This window comes from Bos javanicus, chromosome 4, assembly GCF_032452875.1.
Source record: "Bos javanicus breed banteng chromosome 4, ARS-OSU_banteng_1.0, whole genome shotgun sequence".
In the NCBI taxonomy this organism is placed as follows: domain Eukaryota; kingdom Metazoa; phylum Chordata; class Mammalia; order Artiodactyla; family Bovidae; genus Bos; species Bos javanicus.
In genome coordinates this window covers 18925074-18942105 of record NC_083871.1, presented here as the reverse complement: position 1 = coordinate 18942105, position 17032 = coordinate 18925074, and positions in this window count along the sequence as shown.

The window sequence follows — 17032 nt, the reverse complement described above, 5'->3', positions numbered from 1 at the left end:
CTTCAGGTTAAAATCTGTTATTTAATTCTCATCTTTGTATCCCTTTGGGTTTTGAATTCTACTTTTCTGACTGTGGTCCCACTATCCCATTGTACTTTTTGGAAATCTTGTTTTATGGCAAAGAGATTCCCACAGAGCCTTAAAGTATTGATGAAGCTAATAGCTCATGATTTTAACTGAAACTTGGAATTCCCTTGAAGATACTGCTTTCTGGCAGAATTCTTGACAGCATCACTTAATCCTAACAAAGATAGCAATTTTTTTGAACTTTAAATTTGGGACATCTATCTAAGATTACGGAAGCTGTTCATTGTTTCAGACTTTGCATGTATATGTGAATATGTGAGGAGTGGTTTTCTCTGAACTTTCAAGCTTCTGATATGTGAGGTTTAGAAATTGTGTTACATTTAAATATACAGAGTTTAATTGACTTATTTAGAATGTGTACACAATATAAATTCAGTATGAAGCTTATGATATTACATTATGGCCAGGACCAAAATTTGGTGATTAATCTGATATGTTTTCATTATGTGTGACCTTTTTCTGTACCAAATTCAGAGATATCCCAATTAGGGTGATATTTCTTATGAATATGTGTTAATTTAATGGCAAAGTCAAAAGGATAAAGAAGAAAATATATCTCACAGCTCTGTAAACTGAAAATGTAATTTATTTTTCATTGCAGTTTTTTTTCTTTTCTCCTTATTTTTCCATTTAGAATTCTAAATGTATAAAGTCTGTTGTCACATTAACAAACATAAACTTAATACCATATTAATAAGTATAAAATTAATAAATCATACATTGAGTTTTAATAGATAACAGTATATATCTAGGAGATATTCAAATTAATCACAGGCAGATTATTCCACAACATCACCATAATCTAATATTTTTACGTGGTATTGTAGGTTGAATTGTCCAACCCTCCCCACCCCAACACTTGCCACCTTAACCCCTGTGAAGATACTGATGTTCTAACCTCTAGTACCTATGAATAAGATTTTAGTTGAAAATAGATGACTGGGCTAAGTAATCTTAGGGTCATTAAGGTGGGCCCAAATCCAACCACTCATAATAAAGATAATAATATTAGATATATATTTTGCAAATCAGTTTCATCTAAAGAATACAAGATTGGTTAAGTATTAGAAAACTAACTAATATACTTGTCACATAGAGGGATTAAAGGAAAAAAAAATCACATCATCACACAAATAGAGGCAGAGAAAGCATTTGATGCAAAATCAGTATTGATTCATAATAACAATCCCCAACTAGTATAGAAGGGAACTTATTTAATCTAAAAGAATAGGTGTAATAAAACCATAGGAAGTACCATTCTTAATAATGATATGAAGAAAGCTTTCTATCTGAAATGGTAAACAACTCAGGGTAAACAACTTACTGTCCCCATTTTTTCCAAATTTCTTAGTAAATTAAGAAGTAGAACAAAATGAAAAATATGTGAATTTGGCAAGAAGAAATAAAAGTAATTGTTCATAAATATTCCAAAGATATTATTAATGTATACATAAAAAATTCCAAAGAATCTAGAAATGAATAATTGGAATAAAAGTAAGGTTTAATGATATAAAGTCAGTATATAAAAATGTATCATACTCCTATGTATAAGCAAAACTCAATTAGAATGTAAAAGTATTCCATTTATTATATTATAAAAATATTAAGTTTACAGATAATATTTTAAAGGAATATTTATATTACTCTTGAACCCCAAATTTTAAACTATCCAGTTATCTCAAGCATATATAAAATCTTTTTTAAAAACTACTTGTATGGCAAAACCAATACATTATTGTAAAGTAATTAGCCTCCAATTAAAATAAATAAATTTATATTAAAAAAAATAAAAACCACTTAACAAAAAAACAAATCTCAGCCTCATCATTTATAAAACATTTTCTGTAAATAAAATAATGAAGAGCTAATTAGTAACAAATATATAAATTAAAAATTCCTTTTTATGAAATATAAAATCATATCTAAATAGCCAATTAAGAGATAAAAGGAATATTAAAATTGCTTATTAAAAACAAGAAAAAACTCAGCAGTAGCCACAGGACTGGAAATGGTCAGTTTTCATTCCAATCCCAAAGAAAGGCAATGCCAAAGAATGCTCAAACTACTGCACAATTGCACTCATCTCACACGCTAGTAAAGTAATGCTCAAAATTCTCCAAGCCAGGCTTCAGCAATATGTGAACGGTGAACTTCCTGATGTGCAAGCTGGTTTTAGAAAAGGCAGAGGAACCAGAGATCAAATTGCCAACATCCGCTGGATCATAGAAAAAGCAAGAGAGTTCCAGAAAAACATCTATTTCTGCTTTATTGACTATGCCAAAGCCTTTGAGTGTGTGGATCACAATAAACTGTGGAAAATTCTTCAAGAGATGGGAATACCAGACCACCTGATCTGCCTCTTGAGAAATCTGTATGCAGATCAGGAAGCAACAGTTAGAACTGGACATGGAACAACAGACTGGTTCCAAATAGGAAAAGGAGTATGTCAAGGCTGTATATTGTCACCCTGCTTATTTAACTTTTATGCAGAGTACATCATGAGAAACGCTGGACTGGAAGAAACACAAGCTGGAATCAAGATTGCCAGGAGAAATACCAATAACCTCAGATATGCAGATGACACCACCCTTATGGCAGAAAGTGAAGAGGAACTCAAAAGCCTCTTGATGAAAGTGAAAGTGGAGAGTGAAAAAGTTGGCTTAAAGCTCAACTTTCAGAAAACGAAGATCATGGCATCCGGTCCCACCACTTCATGGAAAATAGATGGGGAAACAGTGTCAGACTTTATTTTTCTGGGCTCAAAAATCACTACAGATGGTGACTGCAGCCATGAAATTAAAAGATGCTTACTCCTTGGAAGGAAAGTTATGACCAACATAGATAGTATATTCAAAAGCAGAGATATTACTTTGTCAACAAAGGTTCGTCTAGTCAAGGCTATGGTTTTTCCTGTGGTCATGTATGGATGTGAGAGTTGGACTGTGAAGAAGGCTGAGCGCCGAAGAATTGATGCTTTTGGACTGTGGTGTTGGAGAAGACTCTTGAGAGTCCCTTGGACTGCAAGGAGATCCAACCAGTCCATTCTGAAGGAGATCAGCCTTGGGATTTGTTTGGAAGGAATGATGCTAAAGCTGAAACTCCAGTACTTTGGCCACCTCATGCGAAGAGTTGACTCATTGGTAAAGACTCTGATGCTGGGAGGGATTGGGGGCAGGAGGAGAAGGGGACGACAGAGGATGAAGTGGCTGGATGGCATCACTGACTCGATGGACGTGAGTCAGTGAACTCCGGGAGTTGGTTATGGACAGGGAGGCCGGCGTGCTGCGATTCATGGGGTTGCAAAGAGTCGGACACGTCTGAGCGACTGAACTGAACTGAAGACAGTTCTGACTCAAAGAGTCAGACACAACTGAAGCAACTTAGCACACACACACATGCAATAAGCAGCTAATACTTTACATTAATATTGGGTTTTAATTTATATATGTGTGTTTTTATTTCTAGAAGTTCTATTTATTTCAAATAATTTTATTCCTTTTTATAGTTTCTTATGATCTATGTTTCTAAACTTGATTTTTGTAAATAAACTTTTTATTTTAGATAGCTTTAGATTTACCCCCCAAAATGCAAAAATAGTACAAAGAACTTCCACAACAGTTTTCACTATTATTAATATCTCATGCTACATTGGTTTCAACTAGTACCCCAATATTAATACATTATTAACTTAAGTACATAGTTAATTCAAATATTTAGCTTTTATCTAATGGCCTTTTACTGTTCAAGGGTTCTATTCAGAAACTCACATTATATTTAGTCATTATATCTTCTTGGGCATCACTTGATTGTGACAGGTTTTTATACTTTTTATATCTTTTATGTCCTTGACAGTTTTGTGGAGTGCTGATGAGATATTTTATAAAATGTGCCTCCATTGGTATTTGTGTGATGTTCATCTTATGGTTAGACTTGAGTTATATGTGCCTGATCAGTCGCTCAGCCATCTCTAACTCTTTGCGACCCTGTGAAACTGTAGCCCAACAGACTCCTCTCTCCTTAGGATTTCCCAGGCAGGCACACTGGAGTGGGTTACCATTTCCTTCTCCAGGGGATCTTCCAGACCCAGGGTTAGACCCCACACCTCCTGCATTGGCAGGCAGATTCTTTACCACAAAGCCACCAGAGTTATATATATATTTTGGGAGGAATACCACCGAGTTAAAGTGCCGTTTTACCACTTTGTAATAAGTGTAGTGTTCATTGCAGCATTATTTACAATAGCCAAGATACAGAAGCAACCTAAGGGTCAATCATAGATGAACGTACAAAGAAGATGACAACATGAATGAATCTAGAGTGTATTCAGTTCAGTTCAGTCACTCAGTCATGTCCGACTCTTTGAGACCCCATGAATCGCAGCACGCAAGGCCTCCCTGTCCATCACCAACTCCATCACTCAGACTCACGTCCATCCAGTCAGTGATGCCATCCAGCCATCTCATCCTCTGTCATCCCCTTCTCCTCCTGCCCCCAATCCCTCCCAGGATCAAAGTCTTTTCCAATGAGTCAGCTCTTCCATGAGGTGGCCAAAGTACTGGAGTCTCAGCTTTAGCACCATTCCTTCCAAAGAAATCCCAGGGCTGATCTCCTTCAGAATGGACTGGTTTGATCTCCTTGCAGTCCAAGGGACTCTCAAGAGTCTTCTCCAACACCACAGTTCAAAAGCATCAATTCTTCGGTGGTCAGCTTTCTTCACAGTCCAAATTAGGCTATATAAAATAAGTCAGACAGAGAAGGACAAATATCATATGATTTCACCTGAATGGAATTCTACAAACAAAAAAATGAGCAAACATAACAAAACAAAAACAAATCTATAGATAGAACAAATTGGTGGTTGCGAGAGGGGAGAGAGATGGGCAAAATAGGTGAAGCAGATTAATAGGTACAAACTTAGTTTTACAATCAATAAGTCACAGGATTGTTCTGTACAAATCAGGAAATGTAGACAAAAATATAATAATAAGCTTTGTACAGTGATAGATGGTTACTAGACTTATTGTGATGATCATTTGGTAATGTATGAAAACTTCAAATCACTATATTGTATACCTGAAATGAAATAAATATTGTAAATCAGTTTTATCTCAATAACAAATTAACTAATTGATTAAAAAGTACATATTCAGTTCAGTTCAGTCACTCAGTTGTGTCCGACTCTTTGAGACCCCATGAACTGCAGCACACCAGGCCTCCCTGTCCATCACCAGCTCCCGGAGTTCACCAAACTCACATCCATCGAGTCAGTGATGCCATCCAGCCATCTCATCCTCTGTCATCCCCTTCTCCTCCTGTCCCCAATCCCTCCCAGCATCAAAGTCTTTTCCAGTGAGTCAACTCTTAGCACGAGGTGGCCAAAGTACTGGAGTTTCAGCTTTAGCATCATTCCTTCCAAAGAAATCCCAGGGCTGATCTCCTTCAGAATGGACTGGTTGGATCTCCTTGCAGTCCAAGGGACTCTCAAGAGTCTTCTCCAACACTGCAGTTCAAAAGCATCAGTTCTTCGGTACTCAGCCTTCTTCACAGTCCAACTCTCACATCCATACATGACCACAGGAAAAACCATAGCCTTGACTAGACGAACTTTTGTTGGCAAAGTAATGTCTCCATCTTTGAATATTCTATCTAGGTTGGTCATAACTTTCCTTCCAAGGAGTAAGCATCTTTTAATTTCATGGCTGCAGTCACCATCTGTAGTGATTTTCAAGGCCAGAAAAATAAAGTCTGACACTGTTTCCATTGTTTCTCCATCTATTTCCCATGAAGTGATGGGACCGGATGCCATGATCTTCGTTTTCTGAACATTGAGCTTTAAGCCAACTTTTTCACTCTCCACTTTCACTTTCATCAAGAGGCTTTTGAGTTCCTCTTCACTTTCTGCCATAAGGGTGGTGTCATCTGCATATCTGAGGTTATTGATATTTCTCCTGGCAATCTTGATTCCAGCTTGTGCTTCTTCCAGTCCAGTGTTTCTCGTGGTGTACTCTGCATATAAGTTAAATAAGCAGGGTGACAATATACAGCCTTGACGTACTCCTTTTCCTATTTGGAACCAGTCTGTTGTTCCATGTCCAGTTCTAATTGTTGCTTCCTGACCTGCATACAGGTTTCTCAGAGGCAGGTCAGGTGGTCTGGTATTCCCATCTCTTGAATTTTCCACAGTTTATTGTGATCCACACACTCAAAGGCTTTGGCATAGTCAATAAAGCAGAAATAGATGTTTTTCTGGAACTCTCTTGCTTTTTCCATTATCCAGCAGATGTTGGCAATTTGGTCTCTGGTACCTCTGCCTTTTCTAAAACCAGCTTGAATATCAGAAAGTTCATGGTTCACATATTGCTGAAGCCTGGCTTGGAGAATTTTGAGCATTACTTTACTAGCATGTGAGATGAGTGCAATTGTGCAGTAGTTTGAGCATTCTTTGGCATTGCCTTTCTTTGGGATTGGAATGAAAACTGACCTTTGCCAGTCCTGTGGCCACTGCTGAGTTTTCCAGATTTGCTGGCATATTGAGTGCAGCACTTTCACAGCATCATCTTTCAGGATTTGAAAGAGCTCAACTGGAATTCCATCACCTCCACTAGCTTTGTTCATAGTGATGCTTTCTAAGGCCCACTTGACTTCACATTCCAGGATGTCTGGCTCTAGGTCAGTGATCACAGCATCGTGATTATCTGGGTCATTAAGATCTTTTTGTACAGTTCTGTGTATTTTTGCCATCTCTTAATATCTTCTGCTTCTGTTAGGTCCATACCATTTCTGTCTTTTATCGGGCACATCTTTGCATGAAATGTTCCCTTCGTATCTCTAATTTTCTTGAAGAGATCTCTAGTCTTTCCCATTCTGTTGTTTTCCTCTATTTCTTTGCACTGGTCGCTGAAGAAGGCTTTCTTATCTCTTCTTGCTATTCTTTGGAACTCTGCATTCAGATGCTTATATCTTTCCTTTTCTCCTTTGCTTTTCGCTTCTCTTATTTTCACAGCTATTTGTAAGGCCTCCCCAGACAGCCATTTTGCTTTTTTGCATTTCTTTTCCATGGGGATGGTCTTGATCCCTGTCTCCTGTACAATGTCATGAACCTCCCTCCATAGTTCATCAGGCACTCTATCTATCAAATCTAGGCCCTTAAATCTATTTTTCACTTCCACTGTATAATCATAAGGGATTTAATTTAGGTCATACCTGAATGGTCTAGTGGTTTTCCCTACTTTCTTCAATTTAAGTCTGAATTTGGCAATAAGGAGTTCATGATCTGAGCCATAGTCAGCTCCTGGTCTTGTTTTTGCTGACTGTATAGAGAGCTTCTCCATCTTTGGCTACAAAGAGTGTAATCAATCTGATTTTGGTGTTGACCATCTGGTGATGTCCATGTATAGAGTCTTCTCTTGTGTTGTTGGAAGAGGGTGTTTGTTATGACCAGTGCATTTTCTTGGCAAAACTCTATTAGTCTTTGCCCTGCTTCATTCCGTATTCCAAGGCCAAATTTGCCTGTTACTCCAGGTGTTTCTTGACTTCCTACTTTTGCATTCCAGTCCCCTATAATGAAAAGGACATCTTTTTTGGGTGTTAGTTCTAAAAGGTCTTGTAGGTCTTCATAGAACCATTCAACTTCAGCTTCTTCAGCATTACTGGTTGGGGCATAGACTTGGATTACTGTGATATTGAATGGTTTGCCTTGGAAACGAACAGAGACCATTCTGTCGTTTTTGAGATTGCATCCAAGTACTGCATTTTGGACTCTTTTGTTGACCATGATGGCTACTCCATTTCTTCTGAGGGATTCTGGCCCACAGTAGTAGATATACTGGTCATCTGAGTTAAATTCACCCATTCCAGTCCATTTGAGTTTGCTGATTCCTAGAATGTCGAAGTTCACTCTTGCCATCTCCTGTTTGACCACTTCCAATTTGCCTTGATTCATGGACCTGACATTCCAGGTTCCTATGCAATATTGCTCTTTACAGCATCGGACCTTGCTTCTATCACCAGTCACATCCACAGCTGAGTATTCTTTTTGCTTTGGCTCCATCCCTTCATTCTTTCTGGAGTTATTTCTCCACTGATCTCGGTATACTATCCCATAATTTATTACTTTTTTTGAAGATTGCACATATTCATATTTTACATATTATATGTACATTCACTCTATCACAGACTTCATGTCATATCTAATTTATACATCTTTAAAAATTAGAGTATAGTTGATATATAATATTACAAGTGTACAATATAGTGATTCACAATTTTTAAATGTTATACTTCATTTATAGTTATACAAAATATTTGCTATATTCCCTGTATTGTAAAATATATACTTGTAACTTGTTGCTGTTGTTGTTCAGTCATCCAGTTATGTTTGACTTTTTGTGACCCCATGGACTGCCACATGCCAGGCCTTCCTGTCCCTCACCGTCTCCAGGACTTTGCCCAAGTTCATGTTGGCACCCCACTCCAGTACTCTTGCTTGGAAAATCCCATGGATGGAGGAACCTGTTAGCCTGCAATCTATGGGGTCGCTAAGAGTTGGACACAACTGAGCAACTTCACTTTCACTTTTCACTTTCATGCGTTGGAGAAGGAAATGGCAGCCCATTCCAGTGTTCTTGCCTGGAGAATCCCAGGGACGGGGGAGCCTGGTGGGCTGCCGTCTATGGGGTCGCACAGAGTTGGACACGACTGAAGTGACTCAGCATAGCATAGCATAGCATAGCATGTTCATTGCATCGGTGATGCTGTTCAGCCATCTCATCCTCTGATGCCCTCTTCTCCTTCTACCATCAGTCTTTCCCAGCATCAGGCACTTTTCCAATGAGTTGTCTATTCACATCAAATGACTGAAATACTGGAGCTTCAGCTTTAGTATCAGTCCTTCCAGTGAATATTCAGGGTTGATCCCCCTTAAGATTAGCTGGTTTGATCTCCTTGCTGTCCAAGGGACTTTCAAGAGTCTTCTCCAGCACCACTCTTCGAAGGCATCAATTCTTTAGTGTTCTGCCTTCTTTATGATCCAGCTCTCACAGTTTTACGTGACCACTGGGAAGACCATAATCTGACTATATGGATCTTTGTCAGCAGAGTAATGTCTTTGCTTTTCTGTCTAGGTTTTTCTTACTGTCCTACCAAGAAGCAAACATCTGATTTCACAGCTGGTCACTATCTGCAGTGATTTTAGAGACCAAGAAGAGGAAGTCTGTCACTCCTTTCACATTTTCCCCTTTGATATGCCATGCAGTAATGGGACCGGATGCCATGATCTTAGTTTTTTTAATATTTAGGCTTAAGCTGGCTCTCTCACTCTCTTCCTTTACCCTCATCAGGAGGCTCTTTAGTTCCTCTTCACTTTTTGTCATTAGAGTGGTATCATCACATATCTGAGGTTGTTGATGTTTCTCCTGCCTATCTTGATTTCATCTTGGAACTCATCCAGCCCAGCATTTCTCATGATGTGCTCATTGTATAGTTTAAACAAGCAGGGTATCTATTCCTTTCTCGATCTTGAATCAATCAGTTGTTCCATACAGAGTTCTAACTGTTTCTTCTTAACCCACCTACAGGTTTCACTGGAGACAAGTAAGATAGTTTGGTATTCCCATCTCTCTAAGAACTTTCCATGGTTTGTATGATCTACACAGTCAAAGGTTTTAGCATAGTCAATGAAACAGAGATAGATGTTTTTATGAAATTGCCTTGTTTTTTCCATAATCCAGCGAATGTTGGCAATTTGATATCTAGTCCCTTTACCTTTTTCTAAACACAGCTTGGACACCTGGAAGTTCTTGGTTCACATAATAAGGAAGCCTAGCATGCAAGATTTTAAGTAGGACCTTACTAGCATGGGAGATGAGTGCATTTGTCTGATGGTTAGCACATTCTTTAATACTACCCTTCTTGGGAATTGCAATGAGGATTGACCTTTTCCAGTCCTATGGCCACTGCTGGGTCATCCAGATTTGCTGACATAATAAATGTAAAACCCTGATGGAATCCTCCTTTAGTGATTTGAATAGTTCTGTTGGAATTTCATCATATCCACTAGCTTTATTAACCGTAGTGCTTCTTAAGGCCCACTTGACTTTGCACTTCAGAATGTCTGGTTCTGGGTGACTAACCACACCATTGTAGTAATCTGGTTCATTACACCATCTTTTTTGTACAGTTCTTCCATGTACTCTTTCTATCTCTTCTTGATCTCTTCAGTGTCTATTAGGTCCCTGCCATTTTTATCCTTTATTGTGCCCATATTTGAGCAGAAAGTGCCTTTGATGTTTCCAATTTTCCTGAAGAGATCTCTACTCTTTCCCCTTTTGTGTTTTCTTTTATTAAACACCACTCATTGCAGAAGGCCTTCTTGTCTCTTCCAGCTGTTCTTTGAAACTCTGCATTTAATTGGATGTACCTTTCCCTCTCTCCCTTGCTTTTCACTTCTTTTCATTCTTCCACTGTTTGTAAAGCCTCCTCAGATAACCACTTTGCCTTCTTGCTTTTCTTTTTCTTTGGGATGGTTTTGTTTGCCACCTCCTGTACAATATACGGATTACAATATTACGGACACAGTGTTATCTAGATCTAGTCCCTTGAATCTATTCGTTACCTCTACTGTGAATTCATATAGGATTTCATTTAAGTTATATCTGCTGGTCTAGTGTTTTCCCAAGTTTTCTTTAGTTTAAGCCTGAATTTTGCTATGAGGAGGTGACGATCTGAGCCAGAGTCAGCTCCAGGTCTTGTGTTTGCTGACTGTATACAGCTTCTCCACCTTCGGCTACAAAGAATGTAATCAATTTGATTTCAGTATTGACCATTTGGTGATGTCCATGTGGAAAGTTCTCTCTTTTGTTGTTGAAAGAATATTTGTTATTACTAGTGCATTCTCTTGGCAGAATTCAGTTAGCCTTTGTCCTGCTTCATTCTGTAGCTTATTTTATACCCAATAGTTTGTACCTCTTAATCCCTTACTTGTGTGTTGCCCTTCCTTCTATCCCTTTCCCCACTGGTAATTACCAGTTTGTTCTCTAGATTTGTGATTTTGCTTCTTTTGTGTTATATTCACTAGTTTTTTATATTTTTTAGATTCCACATATAAGTGATCCAATGTAGTATTTGTCATTCTTTGTCTGATCCATACTTTAAACCTACCTTATTTCATCATTATTATTGTAATCAGTTCAGTTCAGTTCAGTTGCTCAGTCATGTCTGACTCTTCGTGACCCCATGCAGCACACCAGGCCTCTCTGTCCATCACCAACTCCCAGAGTTTACCCAAACTCATGTCCATTGAGTTGGTGGTGCCATCCAACTATCTCATCCTCTGTCATCCCCTTCTCTTCCTGCCTTCAATCTTTCCCAGCATCAGGGTCTTTTCAAATGAATTGGCTTTTTACGTCAGGTAGCCAAAAACTTCATCAGCTTTTTGGCCACCTGATCATCACTGTTGCATCAACTTTAGCATCAGTCCTTCCAATGAACACCCAGGACTGATCTCCTTTAGCATGGACTGGTTGGATCTCCTTGCAGTCCAAGGGACTCTCAAGAGTCTTCTCCAACACCACAGTTCAAAAGTATCAATTCTTTGGCACTCAGTTTTCTTTATAGTCCAACTCTCACATCCATACATGACTACTGGAAAAACTATAGCCTTGACTAGATGGATCTTTGTTGGCAAAGTAGTCTCTGCTTTTTAGTATGCTGTCTAGTTTGGTCATAACTTTCCTACCAAGGAGGAATGCAATGCAATTATTGCAATGGTTACTTCCAAATTAATATCTTTGTTATAGTGTTTAAATTTAATGTATTTTAAAAGAAATTATAGTATTTCAGGGAATTCCCTGGCAGTTCAGTAGTTAGGGGGTTTCAGCTCAGCTAGTAAAGAATCTGCCTGCAATGTGGGAGACCTGGGTTCAATCCCTGTGTTGGGAAGGTCCCCTGGGAAAGTGAAAGGCTACCCACTTCATTATTCTGGCCTGGAGAATTCCATGGACTGTATAGGCCATGGGATCACAAAGAGTCGGACACGACTGAGTGAATTTCACTTTTTACTTTCAGTGGTTAGAACTTTGTGCTTTAACTGCAGAGGGCCTGGATTCAATCCCTGGTCAGTGAGCTAAGATCCCACAAGTAATCCAGCAAGGTGAAAAAAATGAATACATTTTAAATAATTAAAATAAAAATTAAATAAACTGCAGTACTTCAAGTAGAAAAATTGTCAGCTAGGAAATGCAAAAATGAGGCACTTTAAATTGCACTTAAAGGATTGCATTCAAAAGGTAATAGAAGGGAATTTAAAACTTGATGTATGCATATAAAATGATGTTGCTATTTTGAAAGCATGTATATATCAATTTTCTTATTTTAAATGTAGGATATATAAGAAATATCTTTTAAATTTGCTTTAAAATTCTTTTAGCTAATTGAGTGTCTTGTCTTGAAATTATTTTAAAAATTTTTTCTTTTTGTCACCTACTTGGTATTACTTGAAACAAATCTAACGATGCAATTGCAGATCTATGGTTTGTTTATTTTTATGGTAAACAACAATTGACAGTAGAAGATTTGTTCAAATATATAAAAATTTATACTAGATTTTCAAGGCATATTTGTAAGGGATGTCATAATCTGTGCTAATACATATTTATGTATTTGTAGATTGTCTATTGTAGAACATGTAATGGGAAATTTCTAGTGACCTAAAAGTCAAACAACCTCTTTAGCAGTCATAGCTTGATTTCTTAAATGTATATTTTAAATGGTAAGAAGATTTGAAATGAGTTTTTAACATTCTGGCTGTATAGCAAATCTCTTGTCTTCAGGTAAAAACTTTTAAGTTGTCTCTTGGGGAAAACAAACAAACAAACAAACAAACAAACATCTCTTAGAAATAGAATGACTGACTTTTCACAGAATTTCATTAGAATTCACTTTGGATCATTCTTAATTCCATAGGGATTGCACAATTTTCAGTACATTTACAAAGGGACAGAATTGTGTGGGGCAAATTCAAAAGGCAATTGTACAGTATTCCAAACAGAAGTCATTCTGGTTTCAGATTTAGATTAGTTTTTAATACCTCTGCATCTGTATGCTGCTGCTGCTGCTGCGTCACTTGAGTCATGTCCCACTCTGTGCAACCCCATAGACAGCAGCCCACCAGGCTCCTCTATCCACGGGACTTTCCAGGCAAGAGTACTGGAGTGGGGTGCCATTGCCTTCTCTGTGCATCTGTATAGCATTGCATAATATTTAAGCAACTTTACAAACATTAATTCACTAACCTCAATCATCAGCCTGTTTTGAAAATGTGTTTATAAAGTGATTTGGGGATGACTGAGGGCCATTTAACTTGTTCCATGTTTCATGATTTGTTTGCTTCTGAGTCTCCTTCCTGGCCCTTTTCCCTTCTTTCTTTCCTTTTCTTCAGTTTTTATTTCTTCAATTATTCATTGAACATATATAGTGTGTTGGTAGCTGTGTTTAATGTGAAGAAGTAGAGCTATGATTCCTAGGTAATATCATAAAATACTATGACCTAATTGGGGATACATTGAAAAACATGAGAAGATAAATAATAGAAAGATGGGAATAGTCAAAATGACAATATAGTGACAATTTAGTGACACTTTCCAAATATAAACATAAAATATATATGCTTGGGTATAGCCACTTTCTACACATTATTATTTAAAGCATAATCCTATTACATGCAAGGGAGTTTAAGAAATGAATAAAAGACAATCTCTTTAACAAGTGGTGCTGGTAAAACTGGTCAACCACTTGTAAAAGAATGAAACTAGAACACTTTCTAACACCATATACAAAAATAAACTCAAAACGGATTAAAGATCTAAACATAAGACCAGAAACTATAAAACTCCTAGAGGAGAACATAGGCAAAACTCTCTCCGACATACATCACAGCAGGATCCTCTATGACCCATCTCCCAGAGTAATGGAAATAAAAGCAAAAATAAACAAATGGGACCTAATTAAACTTAAAAGCTTCTGCACAACAAAGGAAACTATAAGCATGGTGAAAAGACAGCGTTCAGAATGGGAGAAAATAATAGCAAATGAAGTAACTGACAAACAACTAATCTCAAAAATATACAAGCAACTCCTACAGCTCAACTCCAGAAAAATAAATGACCCAATCAAAAAATGGGCCAAAGAACTAAATAGACATTTCTCCAAAGAAGACATACAGATGGCTAACAAACACATGAAAAGATGCTCAACATCACTCATTATCAGAGAAATGCTAATCAAAACCACTATGAGGTACCATTTCATACCAGTCAGAATGGCTGCGATCCAAAAGTCTACAAGCAATAAATGCTGGAGAGGGTGTGGAGAAAAGGGAACTCTCTTACACTGTTGGTGGGAATGCAAACTAGTACAGCCACTATGGAGAACAGTGTGGAGATTCTTTAAAAACCTGGAAATAGAACTGCCTTATGATCCAGCAATCCCACTGCTGGGCATACACACTGAGGAAACCAGAAGGAAAGAGACACGTGTACCCCAATGTTCATCGCAGCACTGTTTATAATAGCCAGGACATGGAAGCAACCTAGATGTCCATCAGCAGACGAATGGATAAGAAAGCTATGGCACATATACACAATGGAGTATTACTCAGCCATTAAAAAGAATACATTTGAATCAGTTCTAATGAGGTGGATGAAACTGGAGCCTATTATACAGAGTGAAGTAAGCCAGAAGGAAAAACACCAATACAGTATACTAACACATATATATGGAATTTAGAAAGATGGTAACAATAACCCTGTGTATGAGACAGCAAAAGAGACACTGATGTATAGAACAGTCTTATGGACTCTGTGGGAGAGGGCGAGGGTGGGAAGATTTGGGAGAATGGCATTGAAACATGTAGAATATCATGTATGAAATGAGTCGCCAGTCCAGGTTTGATGCATGATACTGGATGCTTGGGGCTGGTGCACTGGGACGACCCAGAGGGATGGTGTGGGGAGGGAGGAGGGAGGAGGGTTCAGGATGGGGAACACATGTATACCTGTGGCGGATTCATTTTGATATATGGCAAAACAAATACAATATTGTAAAGTTTAAAAATAAAATAAAATTAAAAAAAAATAAAAAAGAACAATAAAAAAATAAATAAAAGCTAAAAACAAAAAAGAAATAGATCATAATGGGATGAGTTTAAAACTTTTCTTAAAGAGAATGTACGTTGTCAAAGTTTGGAGGTAGAAATAACTTGAAATACATAAAGAAGAATAAAGTGGTCCTTCCAAGAAAACAAGCAATATGACAGATGAAATCACAGGCTAAAATGAGAAGAAATGTTTAGATGATAATGAATATATTTGCCTGGTTGGAAAACAAGGCTGTTTCGGTTTGTTTAATAAATTGTATGGGAGACAAGGCTGGAAAGAGTAGGCTCTTTGCATCAGGTGGCCAAAGTATTAGAGTTTCAGATTCAGCATCAGACCTTCCAATGAATATTCAGGACTGATTTCTTTTAGGGTTGACTGGTTTGGTCTCCTTTCAGTCCAAGGAACTCTCAAGAGTCTTCTCCAACACCACAGTTCAAAAGCATCAATTCTTTGGCACTCAGCCTTCTTTATGGTCCAGTTGTCACATCCATACATGACTACTGGAGAAACCATACCTTTGACTGCACAGACATTGTTGGCAAAGTAATGTCTCTGCTTTTTAATATGCTGTCTAGTTTTGTCATAGCTTTTCTTCCAAGGAGCAAGCATCTTTTAATTTCATGGCTGCAGTCACCATCTGTAGTGATTTTGGAGCCCGAGAAAATCAAGTCTGTCACTGTTTCCATTGTTTCCCCATCTATTTGCCATGAAGTGATAGCGCTAGATGCCATGATTTTTGTTTTTTGAATGTTGAACTTTAAGTCAACTTTTTCACTCTCCTTTCAATTTCATCAAGAGGCCCTTTAGTTCCTCTTTGATTTCTGCCATGAGTGTGGTATCATCTGCATATCTGAGGTTACTGATATTTCTCCCAGCAATCTTGATTCCAGCTTGTGCTTCACCCAGCCCGACATTTTGCCTAATGTACTCTGCATATAAGTTAAATAAGCAAAGGGACAAATATACAGCCTTGACGTACTCCTTTCCCAATTTGGAACTAATCCATTGTTCCATGTCTGATTCTAACTTGCTTCTTGACCTGCATACGTGTTTTTCAGGAGGCAGGTAAGGTGTTCTGGTATTCCCATTTAAGAATTTTCCAGTTTGTTGTGATCCACACAGTCAAAGACTTTAGCATAGTCAATGATGCAGAATTTTTTCTGGAATTCTCTTGCTTTTTCTATGATCCAATGGATGTTGGCAATTTGATCCTTGGTTCCTCTGTCTTTTCTAAATCCAGCTAGTGCATTAGGAATTTCTCTGTTCATGTAATCTTGAAGCCTAGCTTGGAGAATTTTGAGCATTTGTTTGCTAGTGTGTGAGATGAGTGCAATATAATAATTGCTTATTATGTTCGTTTTTGTCATACATCAACATGAATCAGCCATAGGTATACATATGCCCCTTCCCCCTTGAACTTCCCTCCCACCTCCTACCCCATCCCACCCCTCTAGTTTGTCACAGAGCACCAGGTTTGAGATCCCTGAATCAGACAGCAAATTCCCACTGGCTATCTGTTTTACATACAGGAATGTATATTTTTCAGTGTTACTCTTTCTATTCATCTCTCACTCTAACTCTATCTTTAACATATTAAGGAAATGCCAAACTGTTTTCCAACATTGCTGCATCTTTTCACAGTGTATGAGAGTTTCTGTTTCTTTCATTAAATCTTGTTATTTCAAGCCTTTTTTTATATATATAATATATTCTAGTGGGTGAACAGTGGCATTCCATTGTGGAGTTTTGATTTGCATTTCCCTAATGACTAATGAATTTGCCAACAAAGGTCT